Raw genomic sequence first — 27,650 nt, 5'->3', positions numbered from 1 at the left:
CATTTTAAAATATCAGTGATCTATCTTGCACAAATGTAAGCAGAATTGCAAAAAGGGTTGCAAAAGGCTTTGCACACTGTCTAAACTATTGTATAGGATCAACAGTGGTGCTCATTTTTTTAGTGTAGAAATGGATATTCAACATGATTTAGAAAAGAGTTGTTTTATAATGAGTTAGTTAAAGCATACTTGACACTGTGCATAATTATGGCAGAGAGTGGCACCTTATCCCTGTTCCTGGTATGTATCCTACTTGTATGATAGGGAGGTCTGCATCTGCCAATATGTAACAATTTTACTGACTGGCATTGGATTGTGCTTTGATTATAGCATGAGCTGTGTCCTTGGTTGAACCCATACCAGCACATTTCTATATCCCTGGGTTTACATTTTGTGATAAATGGCATCTCATTTCCATTTCCACTTTTACACCAGAACTGGAAGACATTTCAGTCACTATCGCAAATCCTATATGTGCTTAACCTGCAACTCTGGCAGATAACTCCCTAGTAATACTACACAATAAGATAACATTGCTATCAGGCCAGCAGATGCTACCTTTGACCAATTAATTTTTTATGAATCAAATCTGTCCTTGAAATGGACTCTGCATATGCCCTTTGGCAGAACTCATAGAGTCTAGATTAATTTTCTTTTAAAGTTGGAATATATTGAATGATTGCTATCTTGCAGCATGTGATTTCAAAAGTGAAAATTTATTTTCTCCGGTACACTAGTCAAAAATGCACTCTTTCGTCATAGTTCCCAAGCCAATGCAGCCCAGGTCTGCTGGGGAAGGACATTTTTTCTTAGTATTCCCAGTTTGTCTGACAGCCTGTTTCACATTCTACTTGTCAATCTAAAGAGCAGCTTGCAGCTGGCAGTCAGTACAGTCCTATGGACTGTATGTTCTTCAGCAGTGCATATAATGCCTTAACCTTTTAATCTTGGTAAGCAAATTTTGTGTGCAGCCAGACATGAGCATTTTTACATTATTAACTTGCGAATGTGTGTACAATTTGAAAGTGGAGGATGGTAAAGGTGATTGAATAGAGGAGTAAAGGGGGAAGAAAAACAAATTTGAAAGGTCTTTAGCAGAAAATATTGGCCCGGATTAAACTTTCTCTGGCCACCAGTGCAAGGGTTGTTACAATAGGATAAGGACAAAAATAAAAGTTGTGCAGTATGTAATGCAGCACAACAGTTGTGCTAGTGGAAGCTTGTTGCACAAGTATCAGGACTACAGCAGCAATCTGTTGCACAAGCAGTGATGAGATTCAAACTGTGTCTCTTTGACTTCCTTGCACAGCTAGTATACTGCTAAGTGAGAGTGAGACATTGAATTCCTCCTCGTTGAATAGATGAGCAGGATTTGCACATCAGATTGCTTCTGTTTGGGGAGTAGCACAGAGTCTGGTCACTGTTCCTCGTTTGATCCATTTTCATAATGTATGGGCTAGGCTTTAGCTGCTGTTAAGGCAAGACATTAGATTCCTGTAAAGCACTAGGACACAGAATTTGAAGCTAGTTCTCTGAATCAGAAACCCATCCCACTGTTCCCATTAAATATTTAAAGATCAACACAGGAAGAAACCTGTAAATATATCTTCCCACAATATTTGATTTGCTGCCCACCCCACATTTGATCTTCTCATTAAATCTATTTGTGTTTGCTTCTTTCTAAAAGACAAATTAAATGTAATGGGTTGGCCAATTAAAAACCACACTACTCTCATCTAGAAGCACTAGAGTCGTGTGCATCTTTCATCCCCAGGTTGCATTATCAGATTGAATTGTTCTTTGTAGCGGGCAGTTGCTTGAAAGGTCTGTAGAGAGTGCCTTATTTTATGGAGATTCTAGTTGTCTGTGAAATCTCCTCCACATCAGGCCTTTTCTGAGCCTCTATGCTGTAATTTGCTCCAATCATCGTAACTGTGAGCTACCCCATTCCTGCCCTTACGTTTTTGGGTGGCCGTGTGTGTAATTCCATCCCTTTTATCATTCACTTGGCATTCTGAAAGCAGTGGCAATTGAACTGAGCTTTCAGCTCCGTTTTCCCGGGAACGAAGGGAAAGGGAGAGAGATTTATTTCTCTATTCACAAGAAAAACTGGAAACACTCCATTTTAAGTAAACTGGGCTTAGCTGGTGATACATTTATTACTGCACTAACAGATGCTTGGCTGCTTGTACTTTGTAATAAAGAAGGAACTTTGTCCTGAAATATGGATGGGAAAGCTTACTGAATGGAAGCTGTGCGATAGGCATAAAGTGAAATAATCAAAAAGTTTAGGGGGCAGGAGAAGAGGATCCAATAAACAGGAAGAGGATTTTACATATGTAATTTGGACCAAGACTAGAAAGCTGCATTCTGCAGACTAAATGATCAGTGAGAGTCATACTTTTGAAATGTGCATAATCAACAATCATACGTATGCATGGTACAGTTCTTAAACCCATCCATCTCATTAGACTCCTGAGGTAATGGGTTCATGAATTCTACAAATGATATCTCTAGCAAACAATTCATCTGCTTCATCTCTGTGATGAGCGGGACTGGATTTAAGAATGTTAGCATTTTGTAGAAGGCATAAGAACAGATATAGGGAGGGGCTGAGGTCTCCAAGTTGTTCTCCTGTATGCTTGTGCCTGATTTCGGAGGAGATGGGAGGATAGGCGAATGCTGGCTAGAGCTGCAAAGATCCTGACTTATCAACCATCTGCTGTGACAACTTCTGGGTCACTGTGATGCACACAGTCATGGTTGCAGTTCAGTTGGATGCACATAAATTGGTTATTGGCTGTGTGTTAATGAAAACAGATGAATATGATTTAAATTAGAACAGTTGTGGTTTGAGGACCCGATCCCCACGTAGTGAAATGAAGACACAAGGACAAGTAATATTAGGTTAATGGGCAAGAAAAGGCCACAACTTTATTGATTACAGCAAGTGAAAAGGTATTGGCTTAGGCATTGGATCACGTGACTTGACGCCACCCACTCGGAGAGGGGTGAGTCTGAAAAGGGGGTTTATTCACCAGTAGGTGGAGCCTGTTGATGCTAATCCAAATATAAGCTCTCCCCTGATGTCACCAAGGTCGTGCCATGGCCCCCCACCACACAGGCATCGGACAGGATCCAGGACCGTCAGATTCCTTTAACGGAATACCCCAAAATTGAAGGCGTAGGCGATGGCCACACCTAGCCCTTCCACACACCGCAACATATTCCAATGCCTAACCTACCCACCAGTACCACGAAAGTTGTGACGATTGCTACGGGGTAGGCGAAAAAACCACAAAGCCTAATGCCAAATGGAAAAATTCCTACCAGGCCCCCTGGCCAACCAGGGTGACCAACCTAAGGTCCATAGCAAGGCCAAGAGAGAATTGGAACCCTGAGCTCTAAGGGAGTGGAGGGTGGATGACTCGCGACGGGACGATGAAAAGTGAGGCCGCGTGGCTGGCGCAGCAACTAGTTAAGTTGCTATCCACGCCGCCTGGTTGGCTGCCTGCCCATGGGCGTGGTGCGCCAGCCAGGTGAGTGGTAGGCAGGGGGCTAACGCCCCCTGCTTGAGGCTTGGATCGGATCCCGCCCACAACCACTCCCCTCTCTTGAAGGAGGAGAGTCTTTAACAAAACAAGTACTTTTTGGTAGAAGGTTTAGAGGTTCTATTTACAAGTAAGCAATATATAATTTTTGTTATTTTTAAAAATACATTAAAAAACTAATTTTTTTTTAGTGTCAATAGCCTGGTGAAAACTCATAGTTCCACATCAACTTCTGCATGATTTGCTTGTTTGTCTTTAACTTTTGGGTTTGATTGTTTGTCTGGTTTTGCCTTTTTTTGTTTTGTTTTAAAGTCTGTATTTTTATCTTAGTTTGCATTGTATCATTTTTGTGTAAGCTGCCTTGTGTAGAAAGTTGGGGCATGAATTCAGTGATGGTGATGACAATAATATTAATGACCTAAAAGGTTATTCTTCCCCCATCTCCTTTATGTATAAGCAGCTATCTCACTTTGGCCTCAAGAGTCTGTCTTAGCCTGAGAGGAAAAAGGACAAGAAGTCTCCATCTTTGCCTCACCTCTCTGGCAGACTACAATATATTCCCAATTACTGAAATATTGCCATCTCCAACTATTTCTTGTCTCTGATGCGGAAGCAGTCTTTTCCAGCCCTGCTCCTGAGAAACGTCTAATGGGAGAAGGCAAGGTTTCAAACTGAAACACTTCTCATGCCAAGTATTTGCTCTAACTTTGAGTTTGGAGCATTAAAAGCAGCTCCAGGAGGAGTCGCACTGTACTCAGATAGGGTCTGGTTGGTAGCAGTGCTAGTGAAGAAGAGTTGAACAAAAGAATTGGAAATAGTAACATCTCTTAGTTCGGAAGATCGGTACACCCCTCTTAATTCTCATATTCTTATACATTCCATTGGAAAATGAGAATTTATCTCCCAGGTATAGATTTGAAGGCCAAAAGTTGGAGAATATATATTAAGATGGTATTATAGTCCCAGCTTAGGGGACGCGGGTGGCGCTGTGGGTTAAACCACTGTGCCTCTTGGGCTTGCCAATTGAAAGGTCGTGGTTCGAATCCCCATGACAGGGTGAGCGCCCCTTGTTCGGTCCTAGCTCCTGCCAACCTAGCAGTTCGAAAGCACATCAAAGTGCAAGTAGATAAATAGGAACTGCTCCGGTGAGAAGGTAAAGGGCGTTCCCGTGCACTGCTCTGGTTTCACCAAAAGCGGCTTAGTCATGCTGGCCATATGACCCAGAAAAACTGACTGTGGACAAACGCTGGCTCCTTCGACCAGTAAAGCAAGATGAGCACCGCAACCCCAGAGTCGTTCGTGACTAGACTTAATTGTCAGGGGTCACTTTACCTTTATAGTCCCAGTATATATATTTATGGAATGACTCCTAGCAAGGGATGTAAGTAAAGTTTGAACTTCAAGCCAGCTTTAGAACAGAGCTCCCTAAAGTCTTCTCTAGCTTTGATTTTGAACGGTGGGAGAATGGTCCCTTCCTCTTTCTGCTTTAGGTTCTCAAGGTACAAGGGTTTTCCTATGGACACCCATCCCTTTCTGCTCTCCCTCACAGGACCAAATACAATGAAGCGCAGGGCCAGTCCATGCATGAGGCAAGGTGAGGCAACCACCTTGGGCTGCAGGAGCCACAAGGGCAGCAAATCTAGCCTCCAGTGAATGCATAGCTTGCTGCTGCTGCTGCTGCTGCTGCAATGGCAACAATGTATAGGATGTGGTCTTTGGATCTGCTGCCTCCTCACCAGCACCACCTCCCACCCCCCACCCCCATACAACCTCTAAAGTAGCCTCTTGGCAAATAGGAGGTTCTCCTCTCACCAAAGTCTATCTTTATCCCTCCTTTGTTCCTGATGTAGATCTTTACTCACCCCTTCTTCCTTGGTGGGGGTAGGGTGAGAAGCCGTTTTGTGGTTCCCCTCGGGTGCAAAAATATATTGGGCCTGCCCAAATGAAGCTGCACCATTAGGTCTATGAGAAAAGACACTGAAGAGCGCCTTTCAGTGATGGGTGTGCGAAGTTCTGCCTCCGTAGTGTAGATTCCATGTTTGGGGCTGAGCTATATACCCTTTCTATGAATTGGAACCAAAACAACCTGTTAATATCATCTGGTGAGGCAATTAAAAAGGCTGCAGGGACAGGTTCCAATAGTGTGGTAGGGAACTGCATTGGCTGGGTTCAAAACTTCTCCTGCAGTGCATTTCCACATGTCCTTTCTAGGAAATAAAGGAGTGAATCTGCTCTTTATTTGGAATATTTCTTATCATGTTCTTTATCCTGAAGTTTCTCAGGATAAAAGCTCAGTAAAAACCCCAGAAACCATACAACCAATCTAATAACATAACATAACATAACATAACATAACATAACATAACATAGCATAGCATAGCATAGCATAGCATAGCATAGCATAGCATAGCATAGCATAGCATAGCATAGCATAGCATAGCATAGCATAACATAACATAACATAACATAACATAACATAACATAACATAACATAACATAACATAACATAACAACATATCTATCTATCTATGCACAACAGACTAATAAAAGGGGCCATCGTATGATGCTGGAGGACCGTCACACTAAATGCTAGGTGAACCCTTCTCATTTTCAGAGGTGGTGGAGGACAACTCAAACAAGGGCTCCTGAAGATGATCATAGCTAGTATATTTACATCTATATATGGCTGGTATCCGAACTTAGACCAGCATTTGCAGCATCCGAAACAGAAGCCGTAACTCACAGCTAAGTGCATGTTTTCATAGCTATTCTTTGAAAATGTTTTATTTCTCTGTAATTTCGGTAAATTTAAGCAATGTAACAAAAGCCATCAGTTATGTGAAAAAAAGCCAGTTTGAAATGAAATGTAGAAGCATATTGCCACATAAATAATAAAAGACCATTTGGGCTTTGCACGTGAAGTAGAATCAATCAGAAGCTCCATATGCGGAGATACGTTCCGGAGATCAAATGCTTTTGGAAAAGTTAGAGCTGAAACAAATAGAGCCTTTTGAGTTCATGAATAAATATCTATATATCTATATATCTAAACATCTTTGAAAAATGTCTGAGATTAAAGCTGGCCCCTTTGAAAATGTCAGCTTTATTTGCTTTATACAACTTGCAGTTACACCAATGCATGCCTCAACCATGTACTGATATCAGCCATTCAGTCATTCCCATCAGTCACTGGAGAGCTGTTTGTCACTTTTGCCTATAGACTTCTACAGATGGTTCACTGCAGTGTTTGCTATCCTAATCTTTTGTTCACGCCATGTTGTTTATAGTCTTTGTCTAAATTGATGGCTTGCAGGCCTTACAGGACAGGGTTTGTAAACACCAGGCCTTACCAGGATAACTTTAAAGAGACTGAGAGAGGATTGGCTGAGAGAGGATTGGCTTCTTGCTCCAGCAAGTAGTACATACTTGTAGGAAATGGTGTGCTGCAGGGCCGATCCACCCTTGAGGCAAGATGAGGTAGTTGCCTCAGGTGGCAGGTCTGACCTCCAAGGAGCATGCTGCTCATCACCTCCTGATCATCTCCGGCCTCCTTTTACTCCATCTCTCTCTCTCTCTCTCTCTCTCTCTCTCTCTCTCTCTCTCTCTCTCTGTTGCTATAGAGGAGATGGGTAAGACTGCAAAAGAGGTGGCAGCAGGAGGGTGACATTTTCTATTTTTCCTCAAGTGCCAAATCATCCTGGGCCAGCCCTTGTGTGCAGAAACCTGCCCTCCAATTTCTCAAAATGGAAAGCCTCCTCTTATTATCCTCGGTGTGCTGTAAAAGTTCTTCATAATTTCAGTGGCTCATCTTATTGTCACAAGGTGCTTGAGGGTCATATGCGCGTTTTTTTTTCTTTATATTAAACATTTCTTCAAGACTCTGCAGCCATCCCGGTTCCCTGTACTTCTTGATCAGAAATACCCCATGAGAGGGGTTGATGTCTTCCCCTGAGCTTTAATTGAAGTGCAGGAAGCTGTGGAGACTGGTTGGAGTTGGGGGCAGAAATGCTTCTGCATACTGGTTGCTAGAAACTGTAGGAGGGAAGAATGTTTTTGTGCTCACATCCTGCTTGCAGTTTTCCCACAGGCATCTGGTTGGACACTGTGAGAACAGGATTCTGGACCAGATGCCTGACCATTTTCGTGATCCAGCAGGCTTGCCTTAAGTTCTTATGGACCACATGCTTGGGAATAATGTGATTGCTGGACTTCTTAAGGGAAGTCCCTTGTAATTAAAACAACAGCAACAACTCTGATTTCTTTAATATTAAGAAAAGACTTCACTAAAAAAAATTAACATCTTTTATGCACACAGTAGGCAGCTTTCCTGACTTCGCATGTTTACAGGATAGCTGAGCTGAGGACATCTTGGGCTGAAGTGTCGTGCAAAAGCTGCAGAGTGCAGACCGCTGTAGATATGATTTGTAGAATGGAAGGAAGGACACTCACAAACACACCTTGGCCACCTTGAAAGTAAAGAAAGTGCAAGAAAAGCACTGCAACCCACCCTTGAGAATTTCTTTTTTTTTTAATTAAATTTTTATTGAAGTTTTAACAAAATCACCACAATACAATAACAACACCATAACAATAACATACTAACAAACACACACAAAAACACACACGTATAACTCCAGTTTTTACTTTCTTTTAGCTTACTTTCACGACTTCCTCGTACCTTCCCTTTCTGTATTCCAATTTCAAATTCAATTGTCAGCAAATCCTTACCCTACTTTTAACTTAGTTTTTTTTTAAAAAATTATTTTCTTCTAATTATCCCTTGCCGCTTTTAACCCCTTAATAACCAATCCAGCATTTTTCTAACCTTCATTAATTTTACAATATTTCTTTAAATACTCTTTAAATTTCTTCCAGTCTTCCTGCGCCATATCTCTTCCCTGGTCACGGATTCTGCTCGTCATTTCCGCCAGTCCCATATAGTCTATCACCTTCAGTTGCCATTCTTCCACGGTGGGTAATTCTTGCGTCTTCCAGTACTTTGTGATGAGTATTCTTGCTGCTGTTGTAGCATACATGAACCACCCTTGAGAATTTCACCAATTTTTTCTCTTTCTCTTTTCAACAACTCCCCCCCCCCCAATTGTTTGATGTCGAATGGCATGAAGAGGAACACAGGGGGAATTTTGAGCACAGCACTAGTTGTAGGATCTTTGTATGCTGAATCCTACTCTGTATCCATCATGTTAAAGACCCTAAGGTGCATTCAGACATGGGGAATATTGTCTTAGCCACTATCCAGGGTGGCCATGGGTCCAGTGCCATTGGACCATGTTGCTACTCCTCCATGTAGCAACATGCATGCTTCTGTTCCCCCATGACTGGCAGAAAAGAACTATATGCCAGCACGCAACTCCAGATTTCATCCCTTTCCTTCTGCAATTTTCTAGGTTAATGTTTCTAGGCAAACGGATTATTTCTGGAACCAATTAACACAGAAATAAGTGCTAAACTTCCAATATATTCTGCTGGATTTCCAGAAGTGGCTCTTACATTGTGTGAAAGTTCAAATACAATATGGAAATGAACAGTCTGGGAAGCATTGGGGGAAATGCAATAAACCACCATGTGAATGCAGCCTAAATCCCAATCTGGTGACAACCATCAATAATGTCTAAATCTTACCCCCTCTAAACATAATGCCCTTTCCTGACATTGGATGCTCCTTTGCTCTGCAGCAAAGGATTGCCTCTTCCTGCAGACAGTAGCTGGGGTCCCCTTCATATCTCAAATGACCCCTGTTTTAAAACAGTTGTTTTGCTGGCCAATTCATTTCCAGGTTCAATTCAAGGTGCTCACATTAGTGTTTGAAGCCCTAAATGACTCAGGCCCACCCCAGTTCCTGCCTCCTTCTCTACAGGTACTTTCAGGTGCTAAGATGGTTTGTACCCAGTGCTCTCAGAAGCTCTTTGGGTAGTGACCTGGGAGATGGCATTGTCTGTGGCGGCCTCATTTGCAGAACATCCCCACCGGGGGGTGGGGTGGGGGAATGGCACCTTCATTATACAGCATTATACTCTTTACCATGGCTTTTGACAGTTGAGGTGCCAGTTGTTTTCAGCTGCTTTTAATATTGTGCAATATTGTGTTTTCATTTTCTATTTTATGCTGTGAGCCATCCTAGGATTTTCAAGTTAAGGGTAGTATACTAACTAACTAACTAACTAACTAACTAACTAACATACAGCTAACTAAAATCAGGACCTATTGCAGTCGTTAAGAGTCGTCAACAGGCTCATCTCAGCTATCTGCCAATCTCCCATTCCCACCACCCTTCTGAGTAATACCCCTCCCCACCTTCTCACTATATAGAAGGATCTGGCAACTTCTGTTTCAGTGTATCTGAAGAAGTGTGCATGCACACGAAAGCTCATACCAAGAACTAACTTAGTTGGTCTTTAAGGTGCTACTGGAAGGAATTTTTTTATAAAATCAGGAAGATAGCCGTGTTGGTCTGACACAGCCAAAGTAATAATAATAATAATAATAATAATAATAATAATAATAATAATAATAAATGTCCAGTAGCACCTGATAGAGGCAGATAGACCAACTACGTTTGTTCTGGTATAAGCTTTTGTGTGCATGCACACTTCTTCAGATTTTTTTTTAAAAAAATTATTTCGGCTAGCTAAAATGTCATGATTGTAAACCACCCTGGCACTTTAGGATGAAGGGCAGATCATAAATTGTAATCATAAATATAAATAGATAAATGTGTGTGTGTGTTTGCCTTGCACTGTCAAAATCACTGCATGCATTTGTTCACACCTGCCCTCACTAAGGCAGCACAGACCCACTGGTTGCTTTTGCATTGAGTATGCACTGAAGTGCAGGTGACCCATGAAGCCAGCATGGTCTCACAAGTCATTTGAACAACAAACTTGCTGGATCAACATCTGTGTGGGGTCAGTACTAGGTCATTCTCTTGCACAGTTGGAGGTAGAGTGTCTGGTGTAATAATTCCTTCTCAACTAGATTTTCAGTTTTTTCTTCTGCCCCCTATTACAAAGTGATTTCCAATGGAATAGTCTTTTTGCCGGCAGCTTTGCTTAGATCAGTGGCAGAGCTTCATACCCAATGCGTGAGGGGGGGGGGCAGCCGCGATGGCACCCCACCAGGATCGCATTGCCGTGGGTGGTGCGCTCCCCCTGCACTCCTCTTCCTCTGCCAGTGGCTTAGATACCCAGTTTTGGATTGCCATGAGCTAGCCGGCAAAGCTCATTGCAGATCTGGAGTAATGGCTTTTTATACTAGAGATTTTTGCCAGCTTGTAGGGTAACAACTAATGTCTTGCATGGGCTACAGTATTCTAATCCTAGCCACAAACTCTCTGTGTGGTCTTAAAGAAGTTATTTTTCTCCTTGATTTCTGTACTTACTGCTGAATCTTAAGAATTTGCTCAAGTTTCATGAAGAACAGGTTTATTAAACAATGTTATACACAGCTTCCTAGCAGGATTCTATTATTATTATTATTATTATTATTATTATTATTATTATTATTATTATTATTATTATTATACTTAATTAATGTATATGCAGATGCATTACAAAAACAGCTTCTAAAAATATTATTTTGCCGTTTTCCCTGTAGCAAGAATATAATGAGTTAATTTTGCAGAAATTATTTGTACATGTAGTTTCCTCCCTCCATCCGCTGTCACTTAGGCAGACATTATCTGCCTTGCAATCTTTCCAGTGTTACTAACTTTGTGTGCATAGACTCATAGAACTGTAGAGTTGAAGGGAACCTTGAGGGTCATCTATCAACCCCCTTCAATGCAGGAATCTCAACTGTAGTATACATGACAGATGGCCATCCAACCTCTGCTTAAAAGCGTCTACCGCCTTCTGAGCGACTCCGTTCCACTGCTGAACAGCTTTTACTGTCAGAACGTTCTTCCTGATGTTTAGTTGGAATCTCCTTTCAAGCAGAGGGTTTTAGAATCTTATAAAACTATTCCTCATTCTTGGTGCCTGTTATTCGACCCAGAAACGTTATGACACCAGTACTAACACCAAAAGTGGAAGACAGCTTTCTCCTTCTGCTTCTGCAACTGCAGCGGTTTGTGATACCATTTCTTCCTAAAAAATCTCACCATTGCTCAGTTAGCTGGGCACAGTTTACATATCATAACAGAGGTATGGTAACAGTAATTGGTAGAATTAGTTTCAATTGTCGTGTTAATATTCATGTAGTTTGAAAAGAATACCATTCTGATTAGCAGGCTTTTCCTCCCCCTCTCTCTCCCTTGTGGTAACACAGGATAGAATGTAATTTCTTCTGATTAAAGGGATATTTAAAAACCAATTAGCATGGCACACACAAAACGAAACCTGGAGAGGTTCATACTGAATCAAAATGCATTCTTGAGAGCCAAGGATATAATCAAAAATATTTTACTTTTGTAACTCATTTGTCAGAAAGTAGCGGCCTGCACCTGAGTCTAGATGAAGTATATAAAAAGAGAAAGCGTGATTTGTTATTTCAAAAGTAGAAGGGCCTAGTTATAAAAGTTTTCTCTACAACAAATTATCTTCACTTTGACTTCAGCGCATTTGTTTCTCCTATATAGTTCCTTCTATTGCTGCCATTTTCCCCTCTTAAAACCCTGGACAATCGCTTTTGTAGAAGCTTGAAAAGAGTAACTGACATGTACTCCTTCCAGGCCTTGAGCACTCAAAGATTTCTCTTGGGAGTCTGCCTCCAGACAAGTGGTTCCTTTCTCTTCCCTTGGTGAAATGCAACATCGAACAACTTTCATACTCATTCAAATAAATATGAATGAGTTGAGCTTCCAATTTATCTGTACTAGCTGCAGCTTTTGGACTGTCTTCAAGGGAAGCTGCACATAGTGTCCATTGCAGTAGTCTAGGCGACAGGTCGGCACAGCATGGACAACTGAGCTAGACTGTTCTGATAAGGAATGGCTATAGCTGGTAAGCCAGCCTAAGCTGGGCACAAGCACACCTAGCCACAAAAACCACTTGGAATTCCAGTGGTAAAACATGCATAGTGTACCGTATAATGATAAAGGTGTACATAATGATAAACTGTAGGATTGGAGCCTCACTTGTGTTGCTTGCTTTGTCATATTATCATGCCCTTATCCCTCCTGGAAGTGGTCTACCCTACAATGGATCTAGGTGCCATTCTAATGAGAGCTACCAGAAACTGATCCCCATTTGGAATTGCTTGGACAGTGAGCTTAACTTGTCTTGACTGCCTCGATTCTTCATTCACATATGCTGCAGAAATCACCCTGTGGTGGAATAAAGCCAGGCCATATATTGAAACCTAGGCCATAATGGCATTGGTTGGTATTTAAGGTGCCGAAAACTCTTTAGTGTAATAATAATAATAATAATAATAATAATAATAATAATAATAATAATAATAATAATAATTTATTTATACCCCGGCCATCTGGCTGGGTTTCCCCAACCACTCTGGGCGGCTTCCAACAGAACACTAAAATACAATAACCTATTAAACATTAAAAGCTTCCCTAAAGAGGGCTGCCTTCAGATGTCTTCTAAAAGTTTGGTAGTTATTTTTCTCTTTGGCATCTGGTGGGAGGACGTTCCACAGGGCGGGTGCCACTACCGAGAAGGCCCTCTGCCTGGTTCGCTGTAACTTCGCTTCTCATAGCGAGGGAACCACCAGAAGGCCTTTGGCGCTGGACCTCAGTGTCCGGGCAGAACGATGGGGGTGGAGACGCTCCTTCAAGTTATTTCAAAACTTCCCCATGTTTCTGTTTCTAATGGCTATAAAAGAGTACTTATGCAAACAAGGTCTTTCCCAAGAGAGAGACTAAACAATGGACATTTGGAAGTAACTGGTAGTTGCTTGTTGGGTCAGTTTAAAGGTGGACCATCTCTCTCCTACTTTGCACTGCACACAGAGGAAGAAGTGCAATGAAACTGACGTTTGGCTGCAAATCAAAATACCTGCAAAACTTACTTGAAGTAATGTGGCTATTTATAGCTCGGTGCCAGCAAATTATACCTGCCACGCATCCCAGCTCTCTCCCTCATACTGACAGATACGTTGGGTAATTAATAATAATGTCCCTGTCATTTAAGTAGACCTGTCAGTGAACTGTCACTGCTGTGCCTCAAACATCAATGTATAACTATCAAAAGATTCTCCCAGAGCAACATGCTCAGGTTGGGGGGGGGGGGGAGAGAGACAACTCGCTTGTGGCCAGCTAATGACTGTATGCAGACTGAGACTTCACATAGTGCTTATATAAAGGAGATTGCCATTTCACAATGCTAATTTTCTTAATGGTTGCCTGTGAAGAATGTAGCATCTTGGAAGCTCCTGTGCTTTCGTGATTTCTGGGTGGGTGGAGGGTTCAGTCTTTGATAAAATGCTTGCTGTGCTTCTCTGAAGAGAGTCTAGTTTGATTCCCATTTGGAATTGCTTGTAAGGTTGAGCGTTGTGAGTTGAGTAATTACCAGCTGGTCAATGGATCTTGGAAAAAATATTCACATGGGGTTTGTTCCATGGCACGCTCCGTGTAGACTCTGAAGAAATGTTTGGAGGGAATATTTAACTAGAAGAAAGGGAGTTAAAAGACGAAAAGGTTCATTTTCTGGAGGATGGAGAAACTCATCTGTCTGGGCATTCTTAATGTTATTTGTTTGTATACCACCTTTCCGAACAATTCCTCTGAAGGTGGCGTACAATACTTGCCCTTTGCAACACATGCACAAAATCAGATATTAAAAAGAGAAACAAAGCTGATAAAAGTCAATAATAGCTGAATCACATACCCCTCAACTGTCCCGATTAAATCAGGACGTCCCAGTTTTGGTATGCTCTCGCATAAGAACATGGTGCCCCAAAACACACATCCCTGTTTTCCACTGGGGCATGTTGGAGACTATGTAACCAGAGTCCTTGCAGAACAAAAAGGTCATGAGGTCCCTCTTCAAACTCTTAGGTGATAGAGCCAAATAAAGTTCTTAGGGGAGAGAGCAACAAAGATGTAGGGTCACCCCAAATTATGGAAGGGATGAAGGGACGAACAATGTCCATCATAATAAATGAACCACATCTTGGATGAGCCATATAGCCAGGCGTGATGGCAGAGAGGCAGAAAGAAAGGATTAGGATCTCCCTGGGGATTGTGCAGGGTCTGGCAACCACAATTTAAATATTCTAATCTTGAATGCTGCACGATATTCTCATTAGCAAGCATGCTGTTTTGTGTAGGTGTATGCTGATGCGGCGGTGGAAACACAATTGGAAAATGGGGGAGGTTTCCTGTGGGTGATGGAACCGAGGAGGGAAATGACAAAAATAGACTAGCTGAACTGATAAGGTTTGCTCCAGAGTTCTCGCACTGTGCCACTTTTAGCAGTGTCACTTCTTGAAGTCTGATGGATATGACAGAATGTGCATCACAGGCCACACTTGGAAAACTCGAGGTGAAAGAATCCATCTCCTGCCGAGATGAGCCTGAGCAGAAAAAGTTTTAATTGCCCTGTTAGAATGTCATCACCAGGAGAACTCACAGCCCTTGCTAACAAATTACTGTTAAGGTTTAACATTGCTATCCAGGACATCCTGGATCTCGCAGCTTCTTCAGATGTGTTGAATATGGCAGAAACCATGGATATGATTACTTAGCCTTATCATTTACTTCTTCATTTATTTTCTTACATTTACAGTGGTGCCTCGCAAGACGAAAAGAATCCGTTCTGTGATTCTCTTTGTCTAGTGGTTTTTTTCCTCTTGCGAAGCAAGCCCATTGACGGATTAGCGGATTAGTGCTATTAGCGCTATTAGCGGCTTTTAGCGGCTTTTAGCGGCTTATCTGCTGATCGGATCAGGTGATAAGCGGCTTAGCAGTTTAGAAAAAGGGGGGAGGGGGAAAAACCCGCAGGAACTCGCAAGGCATTGTCGTCTTGCGAAGCAAGCCCATAGGAAATTTGTTTTGCGAAGCACCTCCAAAACGGAAAACTCTTTCGTCTAGCGAGTTTTCCGTCTTGCGAGGCATTCGTCTTGCGGGGCACCACTGTATATCCCAGCTAACATTTTGGTGCTAAAGGCTGCATTCAGACAGCACTTTATTCCATTTACCATACTATGTAAAAGCCACATCTGGGAAACTAGCAGAAAACTTCGGAAGCTTAGCACTCATTTCTGTGTCATTTGCTTCCAGAAAAAAAATCAATTTGCAGCCCTGTTAAGCCTCGAAACCATTGCATTGCCATTTGATGTGATGAAATCTGGGGTGGTATCCCAGCATACAGTTCTTTCCCACCATTTAAAAAGCAGCAATACTTGGCAGTATATTAATCAAAAAGCCACAGTTCCATAAAACAACAGGTAATGTGTTTTTCTATATGTTGGAAGACGCCCAGAATGGCTGGGGCAACCTAGTCAGATGGGCAGCGTATAATAATAATAATAATAATAATAATAATAATAATAATAATAATAAATAATAGCAATGTAAAAAGAACATTAGAATCACAGAGAGAAGTGCCAGGGGAAATGAATGCAATATTACCCCATGCACCCAAAGCTACAATGCACAGAAAATGGAAGAAACATTGATTCTGCTTGCTTCCACGCTAGGGCTCTTTAGCAGTGCAAATGTATCACTTTTCCATATGCAACAGGAAGCAGAATTAAAATAATGGTTCTACATAGCAATTTACACTTATCTGGTAATGCATTTTCTCGTGGTCGTTGTATTTCCATAATGTTTACCCAGAGGTATGATGTTGCAAGGTCCTCTGCAACTTTAGTTAGAAGTTTCCTCTTTACAGCTTTTTCTTTCTATTTGCTTCTTGTGTTCAGTGTGACTTGACATTAGTGATGAAAGGTCTCTTAGGGAGTCAGGTTTCTTGTTGTGGGCGATGTTGGCTTTCATTACTGGTTTTTGAAATATTGCTACCACCACCACACAGCCTTTCTTGTATTCTCTCAAAAAGAAAATGAATAAGAGAAACTCTGCAAGCAATGCCACCTTTCATAGAGGGAAGAACCGACTAATTATACAACAATTCATCAGTTACTGACCATGCTGAACAAGAGACATTTAGTGACAATGAAGCTATTCTTAGGCTGGCTGGGCCTGCAGTTGTTTTGCCACAGAAGAGATATAGAAAAAGGACACCACCAAACATTGGAATGCAATGGGTTGGCAGTAATGCTATCTGGATTTTGTGGGGAAAGCGAGTGAACAAAAGGTAGCAATTTCAGACTAAACTCTTACTCTTAGTGGTGGAATAATAATAATAATAATAATAATAATAATAATAATAATAATAATAATTTATTTATACCGCATCCATCCGGCTGGGTTTCCCCAGCCACTCTGGGCTGCTCCCAACAGATTAAAAACAGAATAAAACATCAAACATTAAAAACTTCCCGAAACAGGGCTGCCTTCAGATGTCTTCTAAAAGTCAGAGAGTTGTTTATTCCCTTGACATCTGATAGGAGGGTGTTCCACAGGGCAGGTGCCACTACGGAGAAACCCCTCTGCCTGGTTCCCTGTAACCTCACATCTCTCAGTGAGGGAACCACCAGAAGGTCCTCAGTGCTGGTCCTCACTGTCCAGGCAGAACGATGGGCGTGGAGACGCTCCTTCCTAAGAAGGGAAGCATTCTTAGGAACTATAGGATGGCTCATAAATGTTCATTTACTGATGGCAGCATCAAAATGGTAACTCGAATAAGCCATATCACCTCTCAGAATAAATTTCAGTGGATTCTGCTCATACATGTATCAAATATTAAGTAATCATATTACAGTATAAGATATGATGTGATGTCCATACTGTTTGCATGAAGAAGAGTGGGGTGAAAGAGACAGTGGAGGATCAGCTATGGCATTTCTAACAGAATAGTTTTCCTGGAATACCTTTTCAAAAAATGGGAATTGGTGTAGAAATGGGGAGGCTGTTTAGTCATAAGGACAAATGTAGACAAATGCATTGAGAAGGCTAATAGCTGAGGTGCTTGTATAGAGCGAAATGAGGGGGGGGGAATCCTTAAAGATGAGGACTCATAGTATGAAGTTGATGTGTTGGGAGCATAGCGAGACAGGAAACAAGTGCAGAGGTGTCACTGAAGGGCTGACCTATAGTGACAGCGGAGAGGCTTTAAGACAAGACATTCTACATTTGATTACAGGGCGGAGATATAGGGCAAGCTGGACACTTAACAGGGAGTTTAATAGCCTACTACATTAAGTTCCTTAAGCCATTGGAAAGCTGAAATCTGTATTAAGATCAACAGTTTATAATGGCCACTAGATGGCATTGATGGTAAGGGGCTTTCAGAACATGAAAAGGGAAGACATACAGCATTCTAAATTTCAGTTTAATTTAATACTTGTGAGGGAGGGGGGAATTAGGTAATTCAGATAGGTTAGTCTGGGCTGTGCAGTAAATTTAGTATTTTTATATTACTGTTGTTTCATATCCGTAAACAGACTAGGTTTACTGCACAGCAGCCACCCTGGCACATGCCTATCAAACCAGCACAAGTCCCATTTAACTTGATGGAACTTGCTTTTCAGTAGACTTGTAAATGACAGTGCTGCTAATAAATTTTGGTAAAACACTTTGCAGACACCTTAACAATTCTTTAACTAAACTTCTCTTGCTGCCAATTCAGCAGTAGAACAGTGTGTGTTTAGCAGCATGTCTGGTCTTTCTAGTCCTAGGTTTTTCCAGCAGAGTCAATTTGTGTAATGACTCCAGCGCTACCTTTTACTTTCAATCTCCTACCAAGGATTTTCTCCAGTCGCATCTATAGACCCCATCACTGACATGCTCCCACAGTTCTCTCTTTCCAGGCTGTCTTTTCCTTTCTTCATCCTGAGGAAGGAAACCATTTCACAGTCTCTTTTGAGGGACACATAATCCATACTCATAGCAGTGCCATTAAAACTGGAGTTTATTCCAGTACTCCTTAGGTAAAGGTAAAAGGACCCCTGACCATTAGGTCCAGTCGTGGCTGACTCTGGGGTTGCGGCGCTCATCTCGCTTTATTGGCCGAGGGAGCCGGCGTACAGCTTCCGGGTCATGTGGCCAGCATGACTAAGCCACTTCTGGCGAACCAGAGCAGCGCACAGAAATACCGTTTACCTTCCCGCTGGAGCGGTACCTATTTATCTACTTGTACTTTTACGTGCTTTCGAACTGCTAGGTTGGCAGGAGCAGGGGCCGAGAAACGGGAGCTCACCCCGTCGCAGGGGTTCGAACCGCCGACCTTCTGATCGGCAAGTCCTAGGCTCTGTGGTTTAACCCACAGCGTCGCCCGCGTCTCAGTGCTCCTTAGGCTACTGCTAAATCTCTGTTGCATTTAACCCATAAAACTTCCAGCATAGGCTCACATGTAATATCATGAAAAGGATTTTTTAAAAAATAAAAAATCATTAGTCATCGATATGCAAATCAGCTTTCTAGAGAGGGGCAATTTCCTTTGCTGATGGCTCAGTTGACTAGAGGCTTGACTGAAAGGCCTATCCCTAATTCTGTTGTGCAGTCATACCTTGGGTTACAGGCGCTTCAGGTTGCGTTTTTTCAGGTTACGGACTGCCGAAACCCAGAAGTACTGGAACAGGTTACTTCCAGGTTTTCGGCAGTCGTGCATGTGTAGAAGTGCTAAATCGCACTTTGCACATACGCAGAAGCGCCGAATCGCAACCTGCACGTGCGCAAATGCGCCACTGCGGGTTGCGAACGCTGCAGTTTGAGAACGTGCATCCCGCACGGATCATGTTCGCAACCCGAGCTTCTACTGTACAGTGTTAGAGAGAAAGCAGCTTATAATTAGTATTAATAATGCTATTTTTATTTATTGTTGTTATAAACTGCTTTTTGCAGTGTTGTACATAAATAATGCTGCTGCTATGTAAAATGACAGTCTGTAACTGGCACTACATTATTGACAAAACAAACAAGGAATGAAGGATCAAGTCCATTAGCGGTTTGTTCTCTGAACTGTTTGGGAAATAAGTTCAGACACAGTAGAGAACCGGGGGGGGGGGGGGGGGGACCAATTCAGAGACCAAGAGAGAAGCCGGTGATGTGAATCTGTTGGTTCCTTTCTGTGCCCACTTTTCTTCTTCACCCAATAAACAACTGAAGAGAGCTATGTATGTATCTATCCGTGCACACACACATACACATATACAGGCAAATAAGAAATAGATACACAATCTTTTTCGCGAGGACACAGAAGGGGATATGAGACTTCTAATACAGTGGAAAGGAGGACAAACGAGAAGCTGATACAGCATAGCGACTGAATGTGAGCCGTGAATCAAGTCCCCTGTTTCAAGCTCTCCTCGGCCACAAATTCAGAAAGTGGCCTCAGGAAAGCCTTTATCCTCAGGGGCCATTTGCAAATGTGAATGAAATAGTACTATATCTCAAAGGACTATTGCAAATAATTTATGTGAAGGGGTTCAAACACTCAGCCTGCACTATATAAATGCTGAATATTATTTAAGAACTACATAATTCCCCCTCAGTTGAGACGCTGCTCACTTCGAGAGTTGGGAAATCCACTCAGGACGCTCACTTACCATTTTAAAGGTTTGTTTTTATGCTCCCTTTCTTTAGGGTCTTTGTGTGTTTTTTCTCAGTTCCTTCATTAACTCACAAGTGGTATTCTTTTGGCATTTGTTAGTCTTCTCCCTCCCTCTCTTGTTTTTGCAGTTAGCCTCCAAGGCAAATAAACGTTACGCTTTAACAAGTTTGCAGTGTCTTTTGAACAAAAGCCAACACGCACACACTACAGAGCTATTTTAGGAGATGATAGAAGAAGCAGTTTATATTTTTATCAATATTAGCATATAAGGTATTTTTTATTTTTTAAAAAAGGCTTTCAGCTAGTTTACTGAAAGCTCTTGTAGAAATAGCATGGAGAAACACTGTAGGTATTAGTGAGCTATATGTAGGTCATTAAACTATAAACTTTTCCCCAAACAATTTCACACCCTCCCTCCCAGTTCACATTATCAACTCGGATAAAATTCTGTGAAAATCCACAGTGCCAGCCAGTTCATGATCCAATTTTAAATTGCAAATAATATGTTCTCAGAATAATTATTCTTTCCCCATCTGCTGGGGGGGGGGGGATTGAATGTGCAATTTGCTTATGTATTTATAGCAGGTAGAGGGGTGGGTGGGAGGGAGTTTTATAAACAAACTTAGGCAAAAAAAATCTCTATTAAAGTTACAGAAGGCATATAAAAGTCATGCTTTTTCTCAATATAAGAAGCACATTTTATGAGCAGCAAGATTCATCCAGTTTGGTTTTATTCTGCTTCTCAGGACATGAATGGTATTTCAACACAAGGTTCTCTCGGTTTGATTGTTCTGTGATTTGTAACAATGTGATTTGTTTATATTTTTGTGTGTAGACCGGTTTGAGGTCACTTGTGACAAAAAGCAGTATGTGAGCAGGTGGTGCTGTGGCCTAAACCACTGAGCCTAGGGCTTGCCGATCAGAAGGTCGGTGGTTTGAATCCCAACAACGGCGTGAGCTCCTGTTGCTTGGTCCCAGCTTCTGCCCACCTAGCAGTTCGAAAGCACGTCAAAGTGCAAGTAGATAAATAGGTACCGCTCCAGCGGGAAGGTAAACACCGTTTCCGTTCACTGCTCTGGTTTGCCAGAAGCGGCTTAGTCATGCTGGCCGCATGACCCAGAAGCTGCCTGCAGACAAAAGCTGGCTTCCTCAGCCTATAGAGCGAGATGGGCATGCAACCCCAGAGTCGTCCGCGACTGGACCTAATGGTCAGGGGTACCTTTACCTTTACCTAAGCATACTTAATCATCATCACTACCACCCTCATTTTCCTTCCAAGCAGATAAGCGAAGAGCTTGAACCTGAACTGGGGTACCTTTCTCCTGGATCTGAGAAGCAAAAGGGTAGCAGCAGAGTAGACTGTGTAACTCATGTGTTGCCAATGTGGAAGGCCTAGATATGCCCCCCCCATGCCTTCTGGTTCCTGCCCATGTCTTTCTCCTTACTGAAATGAAGCATAAAAGAGACATTCCATTGTACCCAATAGCTGTGATATGTGCTTGGTTTGGGTGTGTTTCTGTGCAGAATCTGCAACAGGTCCCCTCCCCCCCAAAAATGTTGGCGCTTCCTAATTTAACTCACACAGCTTGGGTTACCATACTCATTAAGGACTCACTTTATCCTGGGATTTTTCCAACCTGCTTGCTAGTTTGTTAATCATGCCAATGCATGAGAACCAACACACAAAACCCACAATATTTCAAGTGTGTACTTTTAAAACACATGGGCTCTAGTCAGTATATTTCATCTCCTTTTCCTCAGTTTTCAGTGCAGAATAACAATCTTGCTACGGTTCTTATTTTTATAGTACGTACGTAAATCGCTACCTAAGTTTGTGAGGTAGATCTTCTGTTATCATTCTCATTTTACAAGTAGGCAGGCATTGAGGCTCAGAATAAATAACATGATGAATATCAGTCAAATAGGCCCGTGGTGAAACAAGTTTCCCAAGTCTCTGGCACAACTCTGTTGGTTTTAGTGGTGCCATACTAGAGTTGACCATATTGGTCAGTTTACATTTCCCCATGGTAATAATTATGATGATTCAAATGCCACCCATCTGACTGGTTTCCCCAGCCACTCTGGGCTATTTCCAACATAATATTAAACACACAGTAAAACATCAACCATTAAATACTTCCCTGAACAGGGCTGTCTTCAGATGTCCTAATGAAGTCCTAATGAATGTCTTAATGAAGCAAAATTACTCATCTTATTGACCAGATGAGTTTAGTAGAGTTCTGTTGAAAACGTTACAGTATTCCGGGAGGTTCAGTCAAGCAACAACATATGACCAAGGAATTTAGAAGAGTCACTAGCACCAGCAACAACTAAGGCAGCATCTGGGAGAGATGCTCTGTCCCTGAGTAAAGGAGATAAGAGGGTAGAGGAATGCCTATTCTAACTGGAGTCTGTTGGTAGATGATGGTGGAAGTAAGGGTAGCTCAATTGACACCATACAGGTGCATGTCTGCTGGTAGCTACTGTCTACAGGCAGCTACTGATGTCAGCAGGGATGTTAGCCAATCATCAGCCATGCGCTTGCTGACTGAGTTGCCTCCAGCCTCTACTGCTGCCTCCCAATTATCACAAGTAATGAAGCATCCCATATCAATTGCTCTTCAGCAGTGACAGTGTATAACTGCAAATGAACCACCACACCATGCTGGTATTGGCTACTAAACCATAGGAAATTCCACGTGTGGAGAGGATCAACTAGAATGCAGACATATCTTCTGATTGGTCCATCATATTATAAACTAGTTCTGCTTGTTTCTTATCATTTATTGCAGGGATTTGGGAGAAGTGAGGACTTCCTCCATTTGTTCCCTCCATTCTAAATCATTGTGTACTGCTCATAAATCAAAATTATACATGCTTATGATTTTGCACAGCTCATTTATCCAGTCCAAAAATGGCTTATGCTTGAAACTTGACTTGTTATGGTTTAATAGCTGGGTCTTTTTAGGACTTGTAAAACTGTCATTGTGGCCTTATAGGCTGGCTTTTAATAGAATCCTGCAAATTTATAAAGAACTTGTGATGTGCAAGAATAAGTGAAAATACCCAAGACTTAAGATTTTTCAGAAGCCTTGAAGGGTGTGCCTAATGGATGTGCATTAGAGCAAAGCATCCAACTTGTGGGGGAGGGGGGTTACTAAAAAAATATTTCCTTGTGTCAACATTTTGTTCATTTGTTGATAGCCGCCCTGAGCCCGGTCTCGGCCGGGGAGGGCAGGGTATAAATAAAATTGTATTATTATTATTATTATTATTATTATTATTATTATTATTATTATTGAAGTCATAGGTGTGGATGAAGACATTCTGTCTTGTAAAGGGTTCCAGGCTCAGCTAAAAAGGTCTTGCCATACACAGTAGGCTGTGTATATCTTTATTTGTTTGTTTAAAATATCTATATCCTTCTTTTCCATCTTGAACTGTCTAAAGCAACATAACAAGCTATGCACCTCACATTTTCAGAAAGGGATATAGGTAGTTCCTTTATTTTTGGTAGAGTAGAAGGCCGTTAGGCATGGAAACAACAATAAGGCACCACGAAGCTTGAAACCCCAGTAAACCTTGTACTTAAGGCTTCTGTAGGGTAACAAGTTTAAATAACCGAGAAGAGTGAGAATAACTGCAAGTAACCAAATCTCCTTTATGCATGGGAACAGGGAGAGTAGGGATGGCCATGTAGTCCCAGAATTTTCATTCAGATCTGTTCAGACTGATTGAGATCAGGCCTGGGGGATTCCACCATCCTTATCTGTCAGTCTCCCTGCCCTTTCCTCCTTTTTTGGTGGCGCTGTGGTCTAAACCACAGAGCCTAGGGCTTGCCGATCAGAAGGTCAGCAGTTTGAATCCCTGTGATAGGGTGAGCTCCCGTTGCTCGGTCCCTGCTCCTGCCCACCTAGCAGTTCAAAAGCACATCAAAGTGCAAGTAGATAAATGGGTACCGCTCCAGCGGGAAAGTAAACAGCATTTCTGTGCGCTGCTCTGGTTCGCCAGAAGCAGCTTAGTCATGCTGGCCACATGACCTGGAAGCTGTAGGCCGGCTCCTTCGGCCAGCAAAGCGAGATGAGCGCAGAAACCCCAGAATCATCCGCGACTGGACCTAATGGTCAGGGGTACCTTTACCTTTACCTATAGGTAGTGAGATACTGCCAAAAGGCCCCAAGGGCTAGCACACACTGTGAACACCATCCAGTTCCAGTTTTCCTCAATAGCATAGAATAATAGAGAGCTGCCTTGCAAATGAGCAAGGGGCAGCTTGTGTGTTATGCAATTTTGGATGTGAATGGCCAGCAGTTGACCCAGTGGCCAACCAGATGCCCCTGGGAAACCCCTGACCTGTGATTCCCAGCAGCTAGTAATTAGAGGTGTAACACCTCTGACAGTGGAGGTAGAACATAGCAACTGCAGCTGTTCACCTTGTCCTCTGTGAATTTGTCTAATCCTCTTTTCCATGTTGGTGGCCATCACTGCCTCCTGTGGGAGTCTGTTCCATAGTTCAACTATGTGTGGCATAAAGAATTACTTTCTTTCACCTGTCTTGAACCTTCCAACATCCAACATTCAGCGAGTGTTCCGAAGGAGGTGGAAAAACTTATTTGTATCTATTTTCTTCATACCATGCATAATATTATAAATTTCTACCATATCACCTCTTACTCACCTTTTCAGTAAACTAAATAGCATCAAGTGCGGGATCCTTTTCTCTTAGAGGAGCTTTTCCATTCCTTGATCATTCTGGTAGCCAGATTATTTTAATAGCCAGGCCCTCGCCTCCCTACTTTATACAAAGTTTTGATCCTACTTGCGATGTTCCACCCTTTTGATATAGCGGTATCTTTGTTGTGACAGAAGCAACTTTGTTGCAGTATATAATTACCCAATGCATTAATTAGAAAGGTTAAGAGGGCTCCAGAGCAACCCCATCCTCAAGTGAGCTCAGCTAATAATTGGTCTGAAACATAACCTCAAAAGAGACAAGTGAATTTGGGGGTCAAGTAAGACTTCAAATTATATGCTTCAAAGCACCATGTTCCTTTCAAACTCATCCATATTGGAATAAGAATATGCAGATGCAGCCACTGACCAAGGATGTCATTATCAACATTTTTTCTCCTTGTATGCCTCAGATGGGCAGGAGGAGCTTTTTGCACAAACTCATAGCCAGCATATTGGGATTTAAGTGTGAACTGACCAGTTTACCATTGAATGTCTCTGGCTGAGCCAACAAAGTGGTCAGCTTGAACAAGGGCATCCCTTGCATATAGCATCCCACCACCAATACACAGTATGTGAGTGTACCAGAAGAGATGGAAGGATTGAATTTGTTGTTGTTATGGAGGTGCATACATGCAGAACGTGGATGCGCTTGATGTGCCTCAAAGCTAGTCTCTAAAAGCCAAACACTAGACCGGCTGATGTGATTGCATTTTCCAAAGAGAAAAATGAAATGTGGGGTTCTGTTTTGCACATATGTGGTTTTTATTTTGTTTCATTGAGAGAGAAAATAACCATGCGTCAAAGTATATCTGCTTGTTCTTTGGCACTGTGACTTATCTAGTTATGAACCTAGGAAGTTGCCTTACACCAGGCCATTTTGTCCATCGATCCCAGTACAGTGGTACCTCGGGTTAAGTACTTAATTCATTCCGGAGGTCTGTTCTTAACCTGAAACTGTTCTTAACCTGAAGCACCACTTTAGCTAATGGGGCCTCCCACTGCTGCCACACCGCCGGAGCCCGATTTCTGTTCTTATCCTGAAGCAAAGTTCTTAACCTGAAGCACTATTTCTGGGTTAGCGGAGTGTGTAACCTGAAGCGTATGTAACCTGAAGCGCATGTAACCTGAAGTACCACTGTATTGTCTAGCTATGACTGGCTCTTCAGGCTCTTGGGTAAAGATCTTCCTCATAATCTATTTACCTGACTCTTCTAGTTGGCAATGCCAGAAATTGAATCTGGGACCTTCAGCATGGAAAGCAGGTGCTCCACCACAGAACTAAAACATTAGATTTTGAACCAAGAGCTGATAGACAATCACACCAATCTTTTCTAGTTTTTAGCTGCCTACAATTAACAGTGTTGATGCAACTTTAAGCTCAATGTTCACAATTACTGGCATGCGTTCTAATATTTACGGATTTCAGGAGTGAGGAATAATAATAATAATAATAATAATAATAATAATAATAGCACATTCCCAAATGTATGGAGATATGTCTGCCTGCCTGCCTGTTTCAAAGGGCCTAAAATCCTGCAGTCTAATAAGTAGAAGGAGGCTCCCTCATTCAGTGAACTTGTTCTCATGAGGAAGCGTGCAGTTAATGGACTCTTCTGGATACAATCTTGAGGGACAGGTAGCAAGTTTAAAAGCCCATTTAATCTACAGTTGTGCAAGGCTTTCCATGCTTTATTGCAGCTTCCCCTTTCTGTTGCGTATTTTGTCGTGTACCTTTGGCCATGTTTTCTCCATACAGCTTGTGTAGTCTGATAAGCCATTGTTAAATAATCCTATCAGATGATCTTGAAAGTTTATACAATAACATGCTCTTTGTACACCAGAACTGTGAGTGGTTCCTCATGGACCAGAAGCACATGTCAACAAGCAGTTGTGCTTTTAGCATAGTGTGTCCAGCTGTTTGAAACTCTATCCCAATAGAAAGCCTGCAGGACCCACCCCTGCTAAATTTCAGACACCAGGTTTAGTGAGTTTTATTTCAGGAGATATTTACACTAGTTTTTCTATTTCTGATGCTTTAATCTGTGTTTTTCGTTTTGCATCTTGTGTTGAGTTTGTGGGTGCCTTGACTCTAAAGTCCTGAATTCTCTAATGGAGGGCAATGAACGTATCGAAAAACTGAGACTTTATCCAAAATGTTGCCCTTTATGAAGTTGTGACCTGAGAATGCCTAAAGCCACAAATGTGTCTGTCCCTTACAAAAGCTGTCTACATTTACTGCCCCAGTAATGCAGAGTTGCTAATTCATCATTATGAATTCACTACAAAGATAACAAAGGAGAAAGACTGGGATTTGAGCAAACAGGATCTTGTTTGAACACAAGTAGCTTTAGTAATTGGCAAACATGAGCAGGCAAAGTAAGGGGAGAAAATGTGAACTGTAAACAGCTTAATGTTTTTGCAAAAATTCCACTATATGAAAGACTGTATTAAAGCAGCCTCTTTTGTTCAGCCACTCCAGTCCTCTTAATCTGAGTATTTCTTCTGAAATAAGTTTAAATGTTTCACTAGAGAAGCCATGCTAGTGTTGTGATTAGGTAGCATATGTCATCCTCAGTGGTGAAGTGGTATAGATAGCATGTAATGGATCACTTGCTGAACATATTATAATTATTTTTACTTAATTTCAGATGTTGGTTCAATAGCCAAATAAACCAACACTTCATTACAATGGTACATTTATATTTACCTTTAGCTTCACAGTAGAATTCAATGCATGCCAACTCTAAAGTAAACATCTCAGAATTTAAAGGGGCTT

At 41.9% G+C, this 27,650-nt stretch overlaps 1 protein-coding gene across 3 annotated transcripts in view; it reads left to right on the top strand.

Moving 5' to 3' along the window:
• The window catches only part of GRM7 (glutamate metabotropic receptor 7), a 392,717-nt gene that overhangs the window by 103,237 nt on the left and 261,830 nt on the right, over positions 1 to 27,650 (top strand). The gene's annotated exons all lie outside the window — the stretch shown is intronic.

This window comes from Podarcis liolepis (assembly GCF_965112155.1).
Source record: "Podarcis liolepis genome assembly, chromosome: 2".
NCBI classification, from domain to species: Eukaryota; Metazoa; Chordata; class Lepidosauria; order Squamata; family Lacertidae; genus Podarcis; species Podarcis liolepis.
The sequence above is the reverse complement of the archived record's forward strand: the minus strand, read 5'-3'. Positions and strand labels throughout refer to the sequence as shown.